We start from the raw sequence: 15,956 nt of genomic DNA, 5'->3' as shown, positions 1-15,956 counted from the left end.
TGACTACAGAATTGCTCCATTGTCATGCAGGTGTAGACCTGGCAGTAGCTTTTGAAGCTGCAGAGGCAGGACTTTTGCTCCCAGACTACCTCCAAAGCTCCTGGTATTTATGCCTTTCCTACCAAGCTGAACAACTGCCTAGTACATAGTGCAAAATTTACATCTACATAAGTCTCTACAAAAATGGAAGTACTAAACCCAGGCTAGGCGCAGGCACAGATACAGGTGTCAAGGAATTGAATCCAGAGGCATATTGCTGTGTAAGGAGAGATGGAGAGACTGATGGAGATCCAGAGGAGTTAAATAGTGAACGGTGAGAACAGCTGGAGAAACCATGGATTTGGACTAAACCTGGCCAGAAACAGCTCTCTCGACTTGTAGAAGTTGCAGTTTGCAAAGAAAATATACATAACTGCTTACAGGGAAGGTGTCTTTTAACAGTTCCCAATCTGAAGTACATAGAGGAAAGCAAATAAATGCGAGGCCAAAGGACTGGCACAAAGGACCCAGGAGCTTCTTTGTGCCCTATTTTAGCTATCAGGGCTTATGAGAACAGGCAAATCCTGACAAACCTGGTGGCCTTCTATGAACAGGTCACAACACTCATAGATGAGGGGAGAGCAACTGATGGCATTCACCTGGACCTGAGCAAGGCCTTTGGCACTGTCCTGCACCACATCCTGGTCTCCAAGCTGTCTCCTCACACATGGGTGTGAGGGATGGACCACAACACAGATAAAGAACTGGCTTGATGGCTGCACCCAAAGAGTGGCTGGCAATGGCTCCATGGCCAAGTGCAGGCCAGTGACAAGCAGAGTGCCTCAGGGATCAGTCCTGGCACCAGTCTTGCTCAACATCTCTGTGGGTGCCATGGACAGAGGCACTGAGTGCAGCCTCAGCAAGTTTGCTGCCTACACCAAGCTGTGTGGTGCAGCAGCCAGGCTGGAGGGCAGGATCCATCCAGAGGGACCTGGGCAGGCTGCAGAAGTGGGCACAAGCCAAGCTCAGGAGCTGCAACAAGACCAAGTGCAAGGTCCTGCAGCTGGGTGGAGGCAATGCCAAGCACAAATCCAGGCTGGGCAGTGCCAGGCTGGAGAGCAGCCCTGAGGAGAGGGACTTGGGGGTGCTGCTGGAGGAGAAGCTCAGCAGGAGCCAGCAATGAGCACTGCAGCCCAGAGAGCAACCAGAGCCTGGGCTGCAGCAGCAGCAGTGTGGCCAGCAGGGCCAGGGAGGGGATTCTGCCCCTCTGCTCTGCTCTGCTCTGCTCTGCTCTGCTCTGCTCTGCTCTGCTCTGCTCTGCTCTGCCCTGCTCTGCTCTGCTGAGACCCCACCTGGAGTGCTGCGCCCAGCTCTGCGCGGGCCCCGACCTTCACCTCTTACCGGTTCCACGCCTCTTGAACGCTCTCTCCGCTACGGTGCTTGCTGGCAATCGGTCTCCTGCCTTAGACAGACTTCACCACCCGCTCTGGGCCGCATTTCCGAGCAGGCCCAGGCCCGGGCCCGGCGCGCCGGGGGCCGCCAGCGGCCTCACAGCACCCGCGGGCCGCGGCCGGGAGCAGAGGACTCGAGGCGCTGAGGGCGGGCAGGGGCCGGCAGGCGCCGCTGGGCTCTGCCCTCTTCACTCGCCGGCTTTGGGGGAATCCTCCTCAATTCCTTTTCCGCCGCTCACTACTATGCTCACGTTCAGCAGAGTCGCCACGCCTGATGTGAGGTCGCAGACCCGAGCGCGGCAGCGGGCAGGGGGCAGGCAGCCCGCCCGGCACCGCGGCACAGAACAGCCGGGCAAAAGCGCCCCAACCTCTCCAGGGCTGGAGCCCCCACTAAAGGAGCCATGTGGAGGTGCTGGAGCGTGTCCAGAGCAGGGCCAGGAGGATGCTCAGAGGCTGCAGCAGCTCTGCTGTGAGCACAGACTGAAGAGTTGGGGCTGTGCAGGCTGGAGCAGAGGAGGCTCCCAGGGGACCTTCTTGTGGCCTGCCAGCATCTGAAGGGGGCTCCAAAAAAGCTGGGGAGGGACTTTTGAGGCTGTGAGGGAGTGGCAGGAGTGGGGGGGATGGAGCAAAGCTGGAGGTGGGGAGAGTGAGGCTGGAGGTGAGGAGGAAGTTGTTGAGCAGGAGAGTGGTGAGAGGCTGGAATGGGTTGCCCAGGGAGGTGGTTGAGGCCCCATGGCTGGAGGTGTTTGAGGCCAGGCTGGCTGAGGCTGTGTGCAGCCTGCTCTAGGGTGGGGTGTCCCTGGGCATGGCAGGGGGTTGGAACTGGCTGATCCTTGTGGTCCCTTCCAGCCCTGCCTGATTCTATGATTCTATGCTTCTGTGCTGTGGTTTGTCACCCACTGGTGATGCTCACACACCAACAGAAAATCAGTGACCATACCAAATGCTCTCCATGCTCCAGAGACCTCCAGCCCTGCAATCTTTTCCTAATGTATTAGATATCTCTGGGTCAAAACTCACTGACTTGAGCTCTGGTGACCAAGCTGAATCCTGTGGCAATGGGAAATTCCACGAGGGATGAGGCTGGAGGGTGGTAAAGATGGTCTGGGCACAACTGTTTCTGACTATAAACCTGGGAGTGGGAGGATGGACAACAGGAGGACAAAAGAGACAAGCTAAAAAAACCTGAGCCACTAACCGATGTTCTGGACTTAGAAAAGGCTTTTAACAGCAGCAGTGTAAATAAGAAGTGGAGACATGAAGACTCCCTGTGTGGTGAATTATTCCAGTCACAGTTCCTTTTAAAAAGTTCCACTAATTAATGACTTCAGCTAATCTCATTCACAAGACAGCCTGTGTTTATTTTGCAAGGAAAATGTTTAACTGGAGTAGCCTTTTGAGGTCTTCCTTAACTCATCCTCAGCAGTCGTCTTGGGAAACAGCAGTGTAGTCATATTTAATACATGCACTGTGTACAGCAGCTTTGATGAAAAGAGGAATAAAATTATACAATTATTGCATTAATTATACATTGTATATTTTGGTTCAGTGGTCATGGTCCTTGGTGCTTCTCAGGACAGCTCAGGCACCTGAAGCAACCTCACCTTGCACAGCTTTTGCGTTACCATTGCAACACACATGCTTTGAATACTACCAGCAGCTGGTAAGAATGAAACTCGAGGCTTACTTCCCAACAAGCCCATAATGCAGGTGGGGCACAGGGGTCACACAGGAGGCTGTGTCATCTTCCCAGCAACCTCCTCTTAGCTGCCTGGTCCAGTGTCTGGCTGCATCCAAAGCAGTGTGGCCAGCAGATCAAATGAGGAGGTTCTGCCACTCTGATCTGGTGAGACTTCACCCTGCAGTCCTGCATCCAGCTCCGGAGCCCTCAACAAAGGAAGGACATGGACCTGATGGAGAGGGTCCAGAGAAGGACACAAAAATGATCAGGGGGGTTGGAGCATCTCTGCTACCAGGACAGGCTGAGGGAGCTGGGAGCAGGATGATCCAAGAGCAACCTTCCAGTACCTGAAAGGTGCTACAAGAAGGCTGCAGAGAGTCTGTTTGCAAAGGCCTGCAGGGACAGAACCAGGGCAATGGCTTCAAACTAAAGCAAAGCAGATTGAGATTGGATGTGAAGAACAAGTTCTGCACCTTAAGGGTAGTGGAACACTGCAACAGGTTGCCCAGGGAGGTGGTTGAGACCCCATCCCTGGAGATCTTCAAGGTGAGGTGACCTGATCTAGTTGAGGCTGTCCCTGCGAAGTGCAAAGAGGTTTGGACTGGATGAGCTTTGGAGGTCCCTTTCAACCCAGAGCATTCTGTGATTGGCTGCAACCCAAATCCAGCCCTGTCCCTCCATCCCAAGAGCTTGGGATGCTCTTGTAGCACACCTAGAACTGTTGCTTTTTGTGCAGCCATTGAAGTCCATCTGCCATCATTTCCCTGTTCCCTTCTTCCTCACCTCCTTCAGCTACAAGGTGCGGCCCTGGAGCTCCCCTGCACCATATTTTGGTGACCCCATTCCCTAGAAGGCTCTCTGTGCACCTGAGAAAACCTCATTCTGCAGGAATATATTTTTCCTCCATTACTGCAGCTTAGGGAGCAGCAAATCCAACTAGAGAACAGAAATGCTGAAAGCATGGAGACATAGCCACCATGGCAAATCTAGCCACAAGTGCCACAAGCAGCACTGGCCCCCTGCTCCTGGCCCCCAAGGCCAGTGGTCAGCCAGGCCACTCACCACTGGGCTGTCCTCGGCAAAATTAGCAAACGAATCAGTCTGAAGGAAAAGATCCAAAGAGTTTTTGAGGGCAGAGTAGAGGAAAGGTGCCAGTACTGCACCGGGAAGCTCCAGCCACAAACGCCACCAGCAGGTGGTGGAGGTGGCACCTGGGACAGACCCTACCGAGGACACAGGAAAACTGAGGGTTTGCAGCTGCTCAGACCTGTGTTGACTGAGAACTCGTTGAGCGTCTCACCTGCACACCTGCACAATGGGTATGAACCATGGTCAGCCACCAGCACGAAGCAGAGGTGATGTCATTCACACCAGAGCCGACAAATGACACTCAACAGCGTCCCATCACCTCTTATAACTCACAGCTTCATTGCTAGCTGTCATACCACAGAGCCACTCTGTCTGTGCCACGTGGAAGAAAAGTGGGCATTTGCAGCTCCTGATCCCATTTACCAGTGGCTTTTCAGCTTGTGTGGAGTAAACACACCAAGGCTTAGGCAAATAATGAAAAAATAATAATTACCTAATGAATTCTCTGATTGATTTGATAAATGCTCTCCAAACAGAGAGGAAAATGGAATCATAAATAATGTACTCCTCTGCTGATGGAAACTGCTTTGAATAAACTCGCAGGTGCCTGGCAGAGTGCTGAGGCAGCTCCCGCACACATGCAGGTACTGTGCCTGCCAGGCGCTGCCGGCGTGGGGCTCGCTCTGCTCTTCTTCCATCGGATGCAAAGTCTGATGGGTTAGGAGCAACAGAGAGTATAAAGGCAGTGTAAAAAAGAGCTGAGGGCTCCAGAGAGGTGGGACAGTTGCACCTTAGACCAGTGGACTCCACAGGTGCACAGTGCGCAAGGTAAATGGAGCCGAGTTTGTGTTTGCATGTGGGCAGAGAAAGACTTCAGGTGGCTTGGCCTTTTCTAAGCCCTGAATCCCATCTGGCTCCAGCTCAAACACAACAGGGAGCTGCTGTGTCCAGGCACAAGCTGGCACACCTGCACAGCACCATGCAGGTGCAGATCTCCCAAACACCTTCTCTAGGCTGCAGCAGATCCATCTTCCTCTCCTTGGCACATGCCCAAGGAGCCAGGCTCACCAGAAAGGCTTCGGACAAACCCTGGGTCTGTTTCTTGCAGCCCTCCCTGCCTTGCAGAACTAAGCTGTGGGAAGCACACCTTCAGCTTTCACACCACAGCTCTGTCAGGTGCCTAGACAGGAAGCTGGGAGCAGCATCAGCACCTCAGTTACTCATGTCACTGAGCACCCTCACCTTGAGGAGCTGTACAAAGAAACCCTCAGACACTCTGAAATGCTTAACAGGGCAAAATCCTTGGATCCACCAGATTGCTACTCCACTCTTTGCACGGAATGGATTCTTCTCTGGCATATGAAGGCTTTCAGCTTGAAAATTATGATTTCTTCCACCTCCCATGGCCTTCTGCCACTTTTCCTTCGTGGGCAGTGTCAGCCAAGAGTCAGCTCAGCCTCACAGGAACCAGAGGCAGTGCAGGTGTTCCTCAGGATCACCTAGCAAAGCAACACCTCTCTGCTGTGCTTCACAGCTCCCACCTCCTTCTAGCTCTCTGAGATCAATCATAAAACCTTCTGGAAGCAAAATCAAATATTGCATTTCCCACCACTTCCGAGGAGGGATTCTCTGAGGCGTGACAGGGCTCCAGGCAGCATGAGCTAGTTGAGGATGCCCCTGCTTACTGCAGAAGGACTTGGGTTAGATGACCTTTGGTGGTCCCTTCTAAGCCAGACCATTCTCTGAGGTTTTTTGCACAACTCCCCAGGCTTTCATAGAATCACAGAATCAAGCAAGCTGGAAGAGAGCTCCAAGCTCAGCCAGCCCAACCTAGCACCCAGCCCTGCCCAACCAACCAGACCATGGCACTAAGTGCCCCAGCCAGGCTTGGCTTCAACACCTCCAGGGACGGTGATTCCACCACCTCCCTGGGCAGCCCATTCCAATGCCAATCACTCTCTCTGACAACAACTTCCTCCTAACATCCAGCCTGAACCTCCCCTGGCATAGCATTCTTGTTCTGTTGATTCTTGCCTGGCAGCAGAGCCCAACCCCACCTGGCTACAGCCTCCCTGCAGGCAGCTGCAGCCAGCAATGAGCTCTGCCCTAAGCCTCCTCTGCTGCAGGCTGCACACCCCCAGCTCCCTCAGCCTCTCCTCACAGGGCTGTGCTCCAGGCCCCTCCCCAGCCTTGCTGCCCTTCTCTCAACACCTTCCAGCACCTCAACATCTCTCTTGCACTGAGGAGCCCAGAACTGGACCCAGCACTCCAGGGGTGGCCTGAGCAGTGCTGAGCACAGGGGCACAAGAACCTCCCTTGTCCTGCTGCCCACACTGCTCCTGAGCCAGCCCAGGATGCCATTGGCTCTGCTGCCCACCTGGGCACTGCTGCCTCAGCTTCAGCTCCTCTCTCCCAGCACCCCCAGCACCCCCAGCTCCCTCTCTGCCTGGCTGCTCTCAGCCACTCTGTCCCCAGCCTCTAGTGCTGCTTGGGGTTGTTGTGGCCAAAGTGTAGATCTCTGCACTTGGCCTTGTTCAATCTCATCCCATTGGCCTCCAGCCTGGCCAGGTCCCTCTGCAGGGCTCTCCCACACTCCAGCAGCTCCACACCTGCTCCTAGCTTGGTGTCACCTGCAAACTTACTGTTGCTGGACTCAATCCTCTGCTCCAGATCATCAGTAAAGACATTGAACGGGCCTGGGCCAGCACTGATCCTTGGGGAGCACCACTAGTGACTGAAGAACTTCCTCCTAACATCCATCCTGGACCTCTCACACTGCCTGGCTGTGAGCCAGGGAAAAAAAAAAGCAAAAACCTAGTATTTCTAAGACTTAGCAAAACTGTGCTTGTCTTGTTCCTGCTCTGTATGCCCAAAATGGTTTTCACAGATGACACTTGATTGAGAATGCTTCAATGGACTATAAATCCTGCCCTCTCTTCTGTGCCTGCTCCAGGCTTCCATTAAACATGGCAAAGAAAACTATTGGTACATAAATAAATTGTTCTTCTATGGCTAAACCAGTCAGTGTGGGTGATCAGATCCACTTCAATTAGTGCCTCCATGACAATGAGGAAAATACTCTGCCATGACCTATTGTAAATCTAAGGGAAAAGGCTCCAGCAGGGACTGAGCAATTCCTGGGCTAATTGTACATAATTGAACAAGGCAACAACACCATTTACAATCATTTCAGTGATACACAGACTTACTCATTTTATTGCAGCATCTGTGATCTTCATTTTGGTCCATTTTTTCACATGTCTTAGGGAGGGAAGAGCTTGTTTCAGTACAACAGATACTGGCCTGCATTTTTATGACAAACTTGTTTCTGTTTCATTTTAACCCAGCAAAGAAAAGGCATGTGATGGAGGGGAAAAAAATCTATCCCTATCTATCTTAAAATGGATGGTAGGAAGAAGTTCTTGACAGTGAGGGTGGTGAGATGCTGGCACAGGTTGAGGGTGGTGAGACACTGGCACATGTTGCCCAGGGAGGTTGTGGAGCACAGAAGCACCCAATGTGATCAAAGATCACATTGGGTGCTTCTGTGCTCCACAACCTCCCCGGAGGTGTTCAAGGCCAGGCTGGATGAGGACTTGAGCAACCTGTTCTAGTGGGAGGTGTCCCTGCTTAAGGCAAAGGGTTGGAACTGGATGATCCTTGAGGTTCCTTCCAACCTCAATCATTCTATGACTCTATGATTAGGTCAAAGAAGTTTCTCAGGAATAAATGCATCAGCAAAGGAATAAAAACAACCAAACAACCAATCAATTTTTGGTTGTCTGAGCCAAATATCAATCTTGAATATTAATCCTGAATGTGGCAAATAGCTCCAGCTGAGAAGGGGAAGGAAAACACCTTTAGAAAATCCAGGTGCTCATTGCTTTGTTGTTTACCTGAATTTATTGTTTCAAACAAACTAAGAACTTTGAGCTGAAACAAAAAAAACCCACAAAACCAAAACCACCCAACCAACCAACCAACAACAAAACCCCAAACAAAGAGTTTGTTCTGGAGTACCTATTACAAGGGGGATATGGAGGTGGTGGAAGGTGTACAACAAAGGGCCTTGAGGATGATCAGAGGGTTGGAGCTGCTCTTCTGTGGGGACAGGCTAGGAGTGTAAGGGCTGTTCAGCCTGGAGAGGAGAAGCTTGTGAAGAGACATTATTATTGCCTTCCAGTGTCTGAAGGGGGCTGCAAGAAAGCTGGGGAGGGACTTTTTAGAGTGTTCAGTAGTGATAGGACTGGGTGGAATGGAACAAAGCTAGAAATGAGTGGATTCAGAGTGGATGTTAGGAAGAAGTTCTTCAGCATGGGAGTGGTGAGAACATGTTGCCCAGGGAAGTGGTTGAAGCTCCATCCCTGGTGGTGTTTAAGGCCAGGCTGGATGAGGCTGTGGCCAGCCTGATCTAGTGTGAGATGTCCCTGCCCATGGCAGGAGGTTGGAACTGGCTGATCCTTGTGGTCCCTTCCAACCCTGACTGATTCTGTGATTCTAAAAAAAAACCACAAACCAAATCCCCCCAAAACAACCAACCAATCAAAAAACAAAGTCAGTTGTCACCAAGCAACATTCCCCAGTAGGTTTTTTTAACTCATGACAACAAGATAGATTTCTCTCTTGAAGCAACCCCAAATGACTGGGTGGGGCACTTGGTGCTATGGTCTGGTTTTTTGGATGTGGCTGAGTGCTAGGTTGGACTGGAAGAGCTTGGAGGTCTCTTCCTACCTGGTTGATTCTATGATTCTATGACACATCTAGTCCTTCCCCAGCTCAGTCACCAAGCTGAAGTGTCAAATGCCTGCATGGTTTTGGCTTCTCTTGGTCACAAATTCTGCTTTCCCCCCTCAATCAGGTGACTGCTGAAGCTGTGAGGTGTCTCATTTATTAACGTTTTCTCCCCATTCAAAAGCTTTATCACCTGCAGCAGAACAAACACTGCTGAAATATCCTTTCAGTGCCACCAGAAGAGGACCCAAACCCCAGTACAAGATTAAATCACCTCATGGACTGTGCTGGTGTGAGGCTAATTGGAACATTTTAATGAGATAAATTAGATGATTGTCTGTGAAAGGAAAATGATGGTGATGTCTGTATCACCCACTTGTTCTGCTGGGACATATCAAAACCAGGGCACAAACAAAGGCAGTTTCTGCCTGGTTGTAGCCATATTAACTCTGCTGCCTGAGCCTGGATATTCCCAAGTAATCATTCTGCTTCTAACACCTGGAGGTACTGGTAGGCAGGCAACTGAACACGAGCCAGCAGTGTGCCCAGGTGGCCAAGAAGGCCAATGGCATCCTGGCCTGGATCAGGAAGAGTGTGTGGAGATGTTCCTATGTGACCTGAACTAGATTATGTGCTCCTGCTCTGGCAGGGGAGTTGGACTTGATGATCTCTTTGGGTCCCTTCCAACCTCTGGCATCCTCTGATCCTGTGACCCTGTGATCCCTCCAGCATGTTCTTCCCTCAAAGGAGCTGGGGGATGGCCTTGGGGATGACTTCCAGCTAGCAGCCCCAGGAAAAGAGAGTTCCTCACCGCTCTGGCATGCACAGAAGGGGTTCAGCTGTAAAGCTAAAATGGAAGGACTGATCTGACCTTTAGCAGGGGAATAGGATTGCCCACTCACTGTAATACCTGGTTGCTGTATAGTGGAAATGTTTTAGCCTGCATTGGTAGTCCTCAGAGGTGCTAAAGAAAATCCCTCTTCTGGAGCCAATGTGCCTTTCCTCGAGAGGATCAGCTTTAGAGTTCTCCTGAGGAAGACTTAAAACAAGTAAATAAGGTGGCAAACTCTGAGTGAAAACAGGAGGAATTAAATTAGAATCTTAGAAAGAAGGATGGTTATGCACTTTCTTGCATTTCTAGGTGGAAAATCTGTGGCAGGCATCCAGAAGAGAAGGAGCAGAAATCTTAACACAGGATGAGACAACCACATACCAAAGGTGGATGGATAGGTTTGGTGAAAAGTCAGAATGAGATGAGGAGAGCTGGATTTCTGCCTCATAAGAAGGCCTTCTCCAGACCTCAGTGACAGGCAGGGGCAAAGCTGCCTCTTAAGCAGTCAGATTGTGGGTTTGTTGGGATCCCTGGGAGGAAAGCCTCTCCTCAGCCATCATGTGCAAACCATGGAGCAAACCAGTCAATCCTCTTTTGCAGAGAGCCAAGGGCTTTCACACTGGCAGCCCCAGTATAGGGGACTGTGGTTTATCCCCTTTGTATTTAGGAAACAGCACCTATGTCCTACCTCTGCTACTGCTCCTCTTACCAGCCTTGTTCTACAGCTTGCCCAGCTTATTGCCTCTTTCAAGAAGCAAGACCTCTGTGGAGGTGTACCAAGAGCAAATGACAATCTATCTTCATAAAGACGAACCACAAAGATGAAAAGCAAGACTGCCCACACCAGTGGCAGTCTCTGCCCCTAGGATGCCCCCAGTCAGCTGCACCACCAAGATCTTCCACATTCTCCCCTTATCTTGCAAAGCAAGCCAGGAAAATGTGGAGTTGTCAAAAAGGATGAAAGAGAAACCGAAGTTTGGAAATAATGGGCAATGAATCTGAAATCTGAGGAACAACCTATTGACTGTTTTTCCCCCTAGTAGTATTGTTGCAAGCAGCATGAGCTTGTAAAAGCCTAATCGCTTCCCATCCTGCTCATCAATCACAGGAGGGAACCCATGCCTTGCACCACACAGTCAGCCTCCAGTTGGCTCCCACCAATAATAAAAGGTAGTGGAGAAGAACAATCCCTTCAGAGGATGCTTTAATAAATCTTGTCTGGGCAGGGAACACAGAGAAGCAGGAAGGGTTTCTTGGAGGGCTGGAGCCATCCAGCCCCATCCCGCTTACATTATTGATACACACTTGCTGCAACTGATCCTTTCATATCACTGCTCGTATTTTGACTCCTGTTATTCAGCATCATCCAAAATTCAACATCAAACTCTAAATATTTAAAACCAGGTGATGGCAGTAATTGAAGCCGAGGGGAACTGCATGCCGGCACTGCCCCTGCTGCATGTGCTTGCCAGGCTGCAAAAACGCCACCGAGATCTTGTGTTACTCCTCTAATTTTCAGCAGATGTTGACATTTTCCTGCAGTTTATTCTCGTTTTCTCCTCCTCTTCTTAAAAATATCAACAACACTACTCTTGCAATATTAGACAACAGCTCTCACATCAGAAAGACCTCTCAGCAGAGAGCTTTCTGCCAGCAAAGGGTGCCTGAGCTCTGCGCACAGGCACAGCTTGTGGAGCAGACACTGCCTCTAACCCCACGGGCTGCTCTCCTATTCACGCTCAGCACTACGCCCTTTGGTGTCTTCCTCTCGGTAGCCTGTCCTCTCCAATGCAGGGAGCCAACTCCCAGCCACCAGCGAAAATCCCACCCCAGCCTGGATCTGGTGTGGTTTTTGATGCCTTCCTCCTCCGCTTTCATCTGTCAGAAGCGCTAAAGACTCCCACGAGCCATAAAGCGTTTCTGACATTCATGGCTTTTAGATCCCAGGTTTCAAAGAACCGCTGAAGGTTATGTTGATTAAGCCCCAAACCGTATTTCTAGGAAGCTGGCACTTAAATAAAGAATTTTTGTTAAAGGGGAAGAGAAAAGGGGAAAAGAAAAAAAAAAAGGTGTTTTGCTGTCACAGCGATCAGCCCAAACTGTTACTGAATCAGAGCATATGGGAGCTGAAAGCCATCAGACGAATGTGTGATGTTCCAGGCTGCTAAGATTTGCTCTCTCCAGCAGAGATCAGAGGCAGCAGGGAAGCAGAAGAGGCATTTAGCTCAATTAAAAATAAACAAATAAAAACAAAGCTCCGCACTGAGCGAGCTGACGGCCGATTACCCACCAGTTAAGCAAGGGCTCGGAAAAATCATTGCCTCTTAAAAGTGCTAGCAGACAGAAGCCCTTTTTTGTTTCCCGAGAGCCCCAGAGGGGCACTCCAAGATGCCTCTGGAGGACGGAGATGAAGATGTTTACTTAGGGAAGCAGGAGGAGCCCTTACTGGGAGCTCTCCCAAATCCCAGGATGAAGGCCTCCTTATTTTGCTTCTGAGCAGTCCTCGCGAACCCGACACAACGGAATTCATCTTCCTGGCAAATCAAGATCCAGTGGACACTGTCTGCAGCAGATCGGATGAATATTTGCATCCACTCTGAATTCAGGGCATGCTGCAGCATTAACATTTCATGGGAGAAGGAAAAGCAAACCGCCACGAAATTGCTTAAGCAGCCGTCAGGTTTGGGCTGCTCTCAATTGCTGGGCTGGTTACAGGCAGCAGACGTTGTCAAACTGCCAGGTGCTTCACTTAACAACACTTCAGCCCTTACCAGACATAAAAAGAAGTGTAATCTCCTTCTAGAGGTCAGAGTTAAAACCAGCACTTGAGGTACAGCGATTCAGCAAAGGCTTTAACCAACAGCTGAAACTTTAACAGGAGCAACACCAAAGCGCAGAACTGCGCCTGCCACTCCGCAGGCGTCTTTGGAGGAAGGTGACCTTTCATGTGAGGAGCTGAGGTGCAGAAACATAATCAAAATAATTTCTCCTTATGCTGAAATCTCAAGCACTCTGTCAACTCTGTTCAAAGTCATTTAAATAAATAGGACTTTTAGAACTCCTGGCTGCAGGCGTAGCTGGCTCCGATGTGTTTGGGTAAGTGTGCACAGATTACCTTATTCAAAAGGTTTCCCATCAGTGTTGATCATTTTGAATTCATCTGTTCAGACCACTGAAGCTCCACCAGCCCCAGGACTAATGAGCCATATAAGGTCTCCTGCAAACAGCTGCTCCTTACCTCTGTCAGAGACTGAGATAAACAATATGTCCCAACAGCTCAGAAAACACTTGGTTTGAGCTGAATGTCTGAGAAGTGCTAAGCGAGCATCCCATTTGTACTGTCCCTAAATCATAGAGTCACAGAATCAAGCAGGTTGGAAGAGAGCTCCAAGCCATCCAGTCCAATCTAGCACCCAGCCTTGGCCAATCAACCAGACCATGGCACTAAGTGCCCCAGCCAGGCTTGGCTTCAACACCTTCAGGGACAGTGACTCCACCAGCTCCCTGGGCAGCCCATTCCAATGCCAATCACTCTCTCTGACAACAACTTCCTCCTAACATCCAGCCTAGACCTGCCCTGGCACAGCTTCAGACTCTGTCCCCTTCTGGTGCTGGCTGCCTGGCAGCAGAGCCCAACCCCACCTGGCTACAGTCTCCCTTCAGGTAACTGCAGACAGCAATGAGCTCTGCCCTGAGCCTCCTCTGCTGCAGGCTGCACCCCCCCAGCTCCCTCAGCCTCTCCTCATAGGATTTGTGTTCCAGGCCCCTCCCCAACCTCGCTGCCCTTCGTTGGACACATTCCACTATCTCAACATCTCTCTTGAATTGAGGAGCCTCAGAATTGAGGAAGCTGGGGGTGAGCAGCCTGCAGAAGAGGAGGCTCAGGGCACACCTTATTGCTGTCTGCAACTACCTGAAGTGATTGGCATTGGAATGGGCTGCCCAGGGAGCTGGTGGAGTGGCCGTGCCTGGAGGTGTTGAAGCAAAGCCTGTCTGGGGCACTTAGTGCCATGGTCTGGTTGATTGGAATGGGTGGGTGCTAGATTGGGCTGGATGAGCTTGGAGCTCTCTTCCAACCTGGTTGAGTCTATGATTCTATGGAAGGGTGGTTGGGAGCCCCTCCTGGGGACTCAGGTTTCTGGGAGAGTTGTGGTGTTTCTGTATTACTTTTAACTTGTCTATTTCTGTCTAGAGCTGTAAGTATTGTAACTCTCTGCTTGTGTCTTGTGCTAAACTGTGAGTATAAAGCTTCATTCCTTAACTTCCATCTGGCTGAGTCTAGTCTGGGTGATTTCATAAGGGGGGGGGGGAGGCAGGTAACCATTACAACCAGACCAACTCAAATGGCTTGGAAGTAAGCCAAAGCTCTATTTATAGCAAAGTTAAATGTACAAGCATCTAGACACACTATAGTTACAAGTATTTGCAACTATATCCAAATCAGAAATCCAGGTCCCTTCCCAGACACCAAAAACTACCCAGAAGGGGCTCACAGCTACCCTCTCCCTTCCTAGTAGGAACCCAACCCAACCAGTCAGCAAAGCTGACTCGTTATTGGTTAGTGGAGAGATTAGAGCTGAGTGAAGAGGAAGCCAGCAGAAAAGGCATCCCAGAACACAGTGGGACAAATTGTTTACTTCTTGGCTTTTCATCCCTTTCAGCAAGCCAATGAATGATATAGACTTCATCATAATTTTCTTTTCATTACCAATTATCTAGTTTCTCTCATTACAATATTCCAGTTAGCCTCAAACCAACACATCTGCCCAGGGAAGCACTCTGTTCCCAGCCAGGAGCAGCTGCAGTGGTGCTGGTGCTGTTGTTGCCTGTTGTTTCAGCACACACTGACTCCACTGGCACAGTGAGTGAGGGGTCTTCCCTGGATGTACACAACCTCCCTGGGCAACCTGTGCCCTCAACACCATCACTGGGAAGAGCTTCTTCCTAACATCCAGTTTCAATCTCCCCTCTGCCAGTTCAAACCCAATCCTCCTCATCCTGTCATTACAAGACCTTGTCAATAGTCCCTCCCCAGCCCTTCTGTAGCCCTCTTCAGAAGGCCACTCCAAGGTCTCATGGAAGCCTTCTCTTCTTCAGGCTGCAGAGCCCCAACTCTCATAGCCTGTCCTCATAGCAAAGGTCTCCAGCCCTTTGAGCATCTTTCTGGCTTCCTCTGGACTTGCTCCAACAGTTCAATATATTTCTTACGTCAAGGAAGAGATCAGGTGAAGCTGTTGCTTTGCAGTGGATTTCCTTGCACACCATACCCAATGCTTCCTGCCGGGCTCTAACCATATGCATGCAACTTGACACATTTGATCAGTCTGAGTGATTCTGGTGTCACACAACCAGGGACACTTAGAGGCAGTGTGAGAAATCAATGACCTTTTAACTGCATTTTATTCTGCCATGTACGCATTGTTCCGCTGAAATAATTCATCGTGTCCTAATGAAAGGAGCAGAGCTTACTCGGGGAAGGGCTGAATGCTCACTCCCCGTGATGGGTATTTATGTGCAGGGGTGGAGGGGCTGGAAGGGAAGATCTATCGGCAGCGCCTGAACCCGTTTTGTCTTCATTTCACACCACACGAGTGAACCGAGGGTTTTTTTTCAGGGGCATAATTGATCTATGGCTGAAACAAATCAGCTCTGGAGCTAAGTGAGGAGATGAAGTAGTGGATAATCTCTAGTTTAAAGCCAGCTGTTCTGCTGAGATCAAATGATTACCTTGGCACCGAAATGATTAGCTGACAAGGGAGCGCGGTTCAGCATCCGCTGTCATTACCGGCACCGCTGCGGAGCCTCCGGCCACAACGGCGCTGGGCGCTGCAGCTAATTGACAGCACGGCTGGGATTAGCTCGCCCTTTGCTAAACTGACACACCTCACCTGGCCTCAATTACAAGTACCAGCACTTTCGGGAAGTGAATAGGCAGAGAAGGCAGAGAGGATATCCAGCTGAATATGCAGAGAGGATACCCAGCAGAACAGGCAGAGAGGATACCCAGCTGAATAGGCAGAGAGGATACCCAGCAGAATAGGCAGGGAGGATACCCAGCTGAATAGGCAGGGAGGATACCCAGCTGAATAGGCAGGGAGGATAGCCAGCAGAATAGGCAGAGAGGATACCCAGCAGAATAGGCAGAGAGGATACCCAGCAGAATAGGCAGAGAAGGCAGAGAGGATACCCAGCT

The 15,956-nt window shown here is 50.5% G+C and overlaps 1 protein-coding gene across 6 annotated transcripts in view; it reads right to left on the bottom strand.

The window, feature by feature from the left end:
- Window positions 1-15,956, bottom strand: part of ERBB4 (erb-b2 receptor tyrosine kinase 4) — a 915,544-nt gene that overhangs the window by 531,814 nt on the left and 367,774 nt on the right. The gene's annotated exons all lie outside the window — the stretch shown is intronic.

The sequence above is a fragment of the Pogoniulus pusillus genome, chromosome 24 (assembly GCF_015220805.1).
Source record: "Pogoniulus pusillus isolate bPogPus1 chromosome 24, bPogPus1.pri, whole genome shotgun sequence".
Lineage (NCBI taxonomy): Eukaryota > Metazoa > Chordata > Aves > Piciformes > Lybiidae > Pogoniulus > Pogoniulus pusillus.
This window is presented reverse-complemented; position numbering and strand designations above follow the sequence as displayed.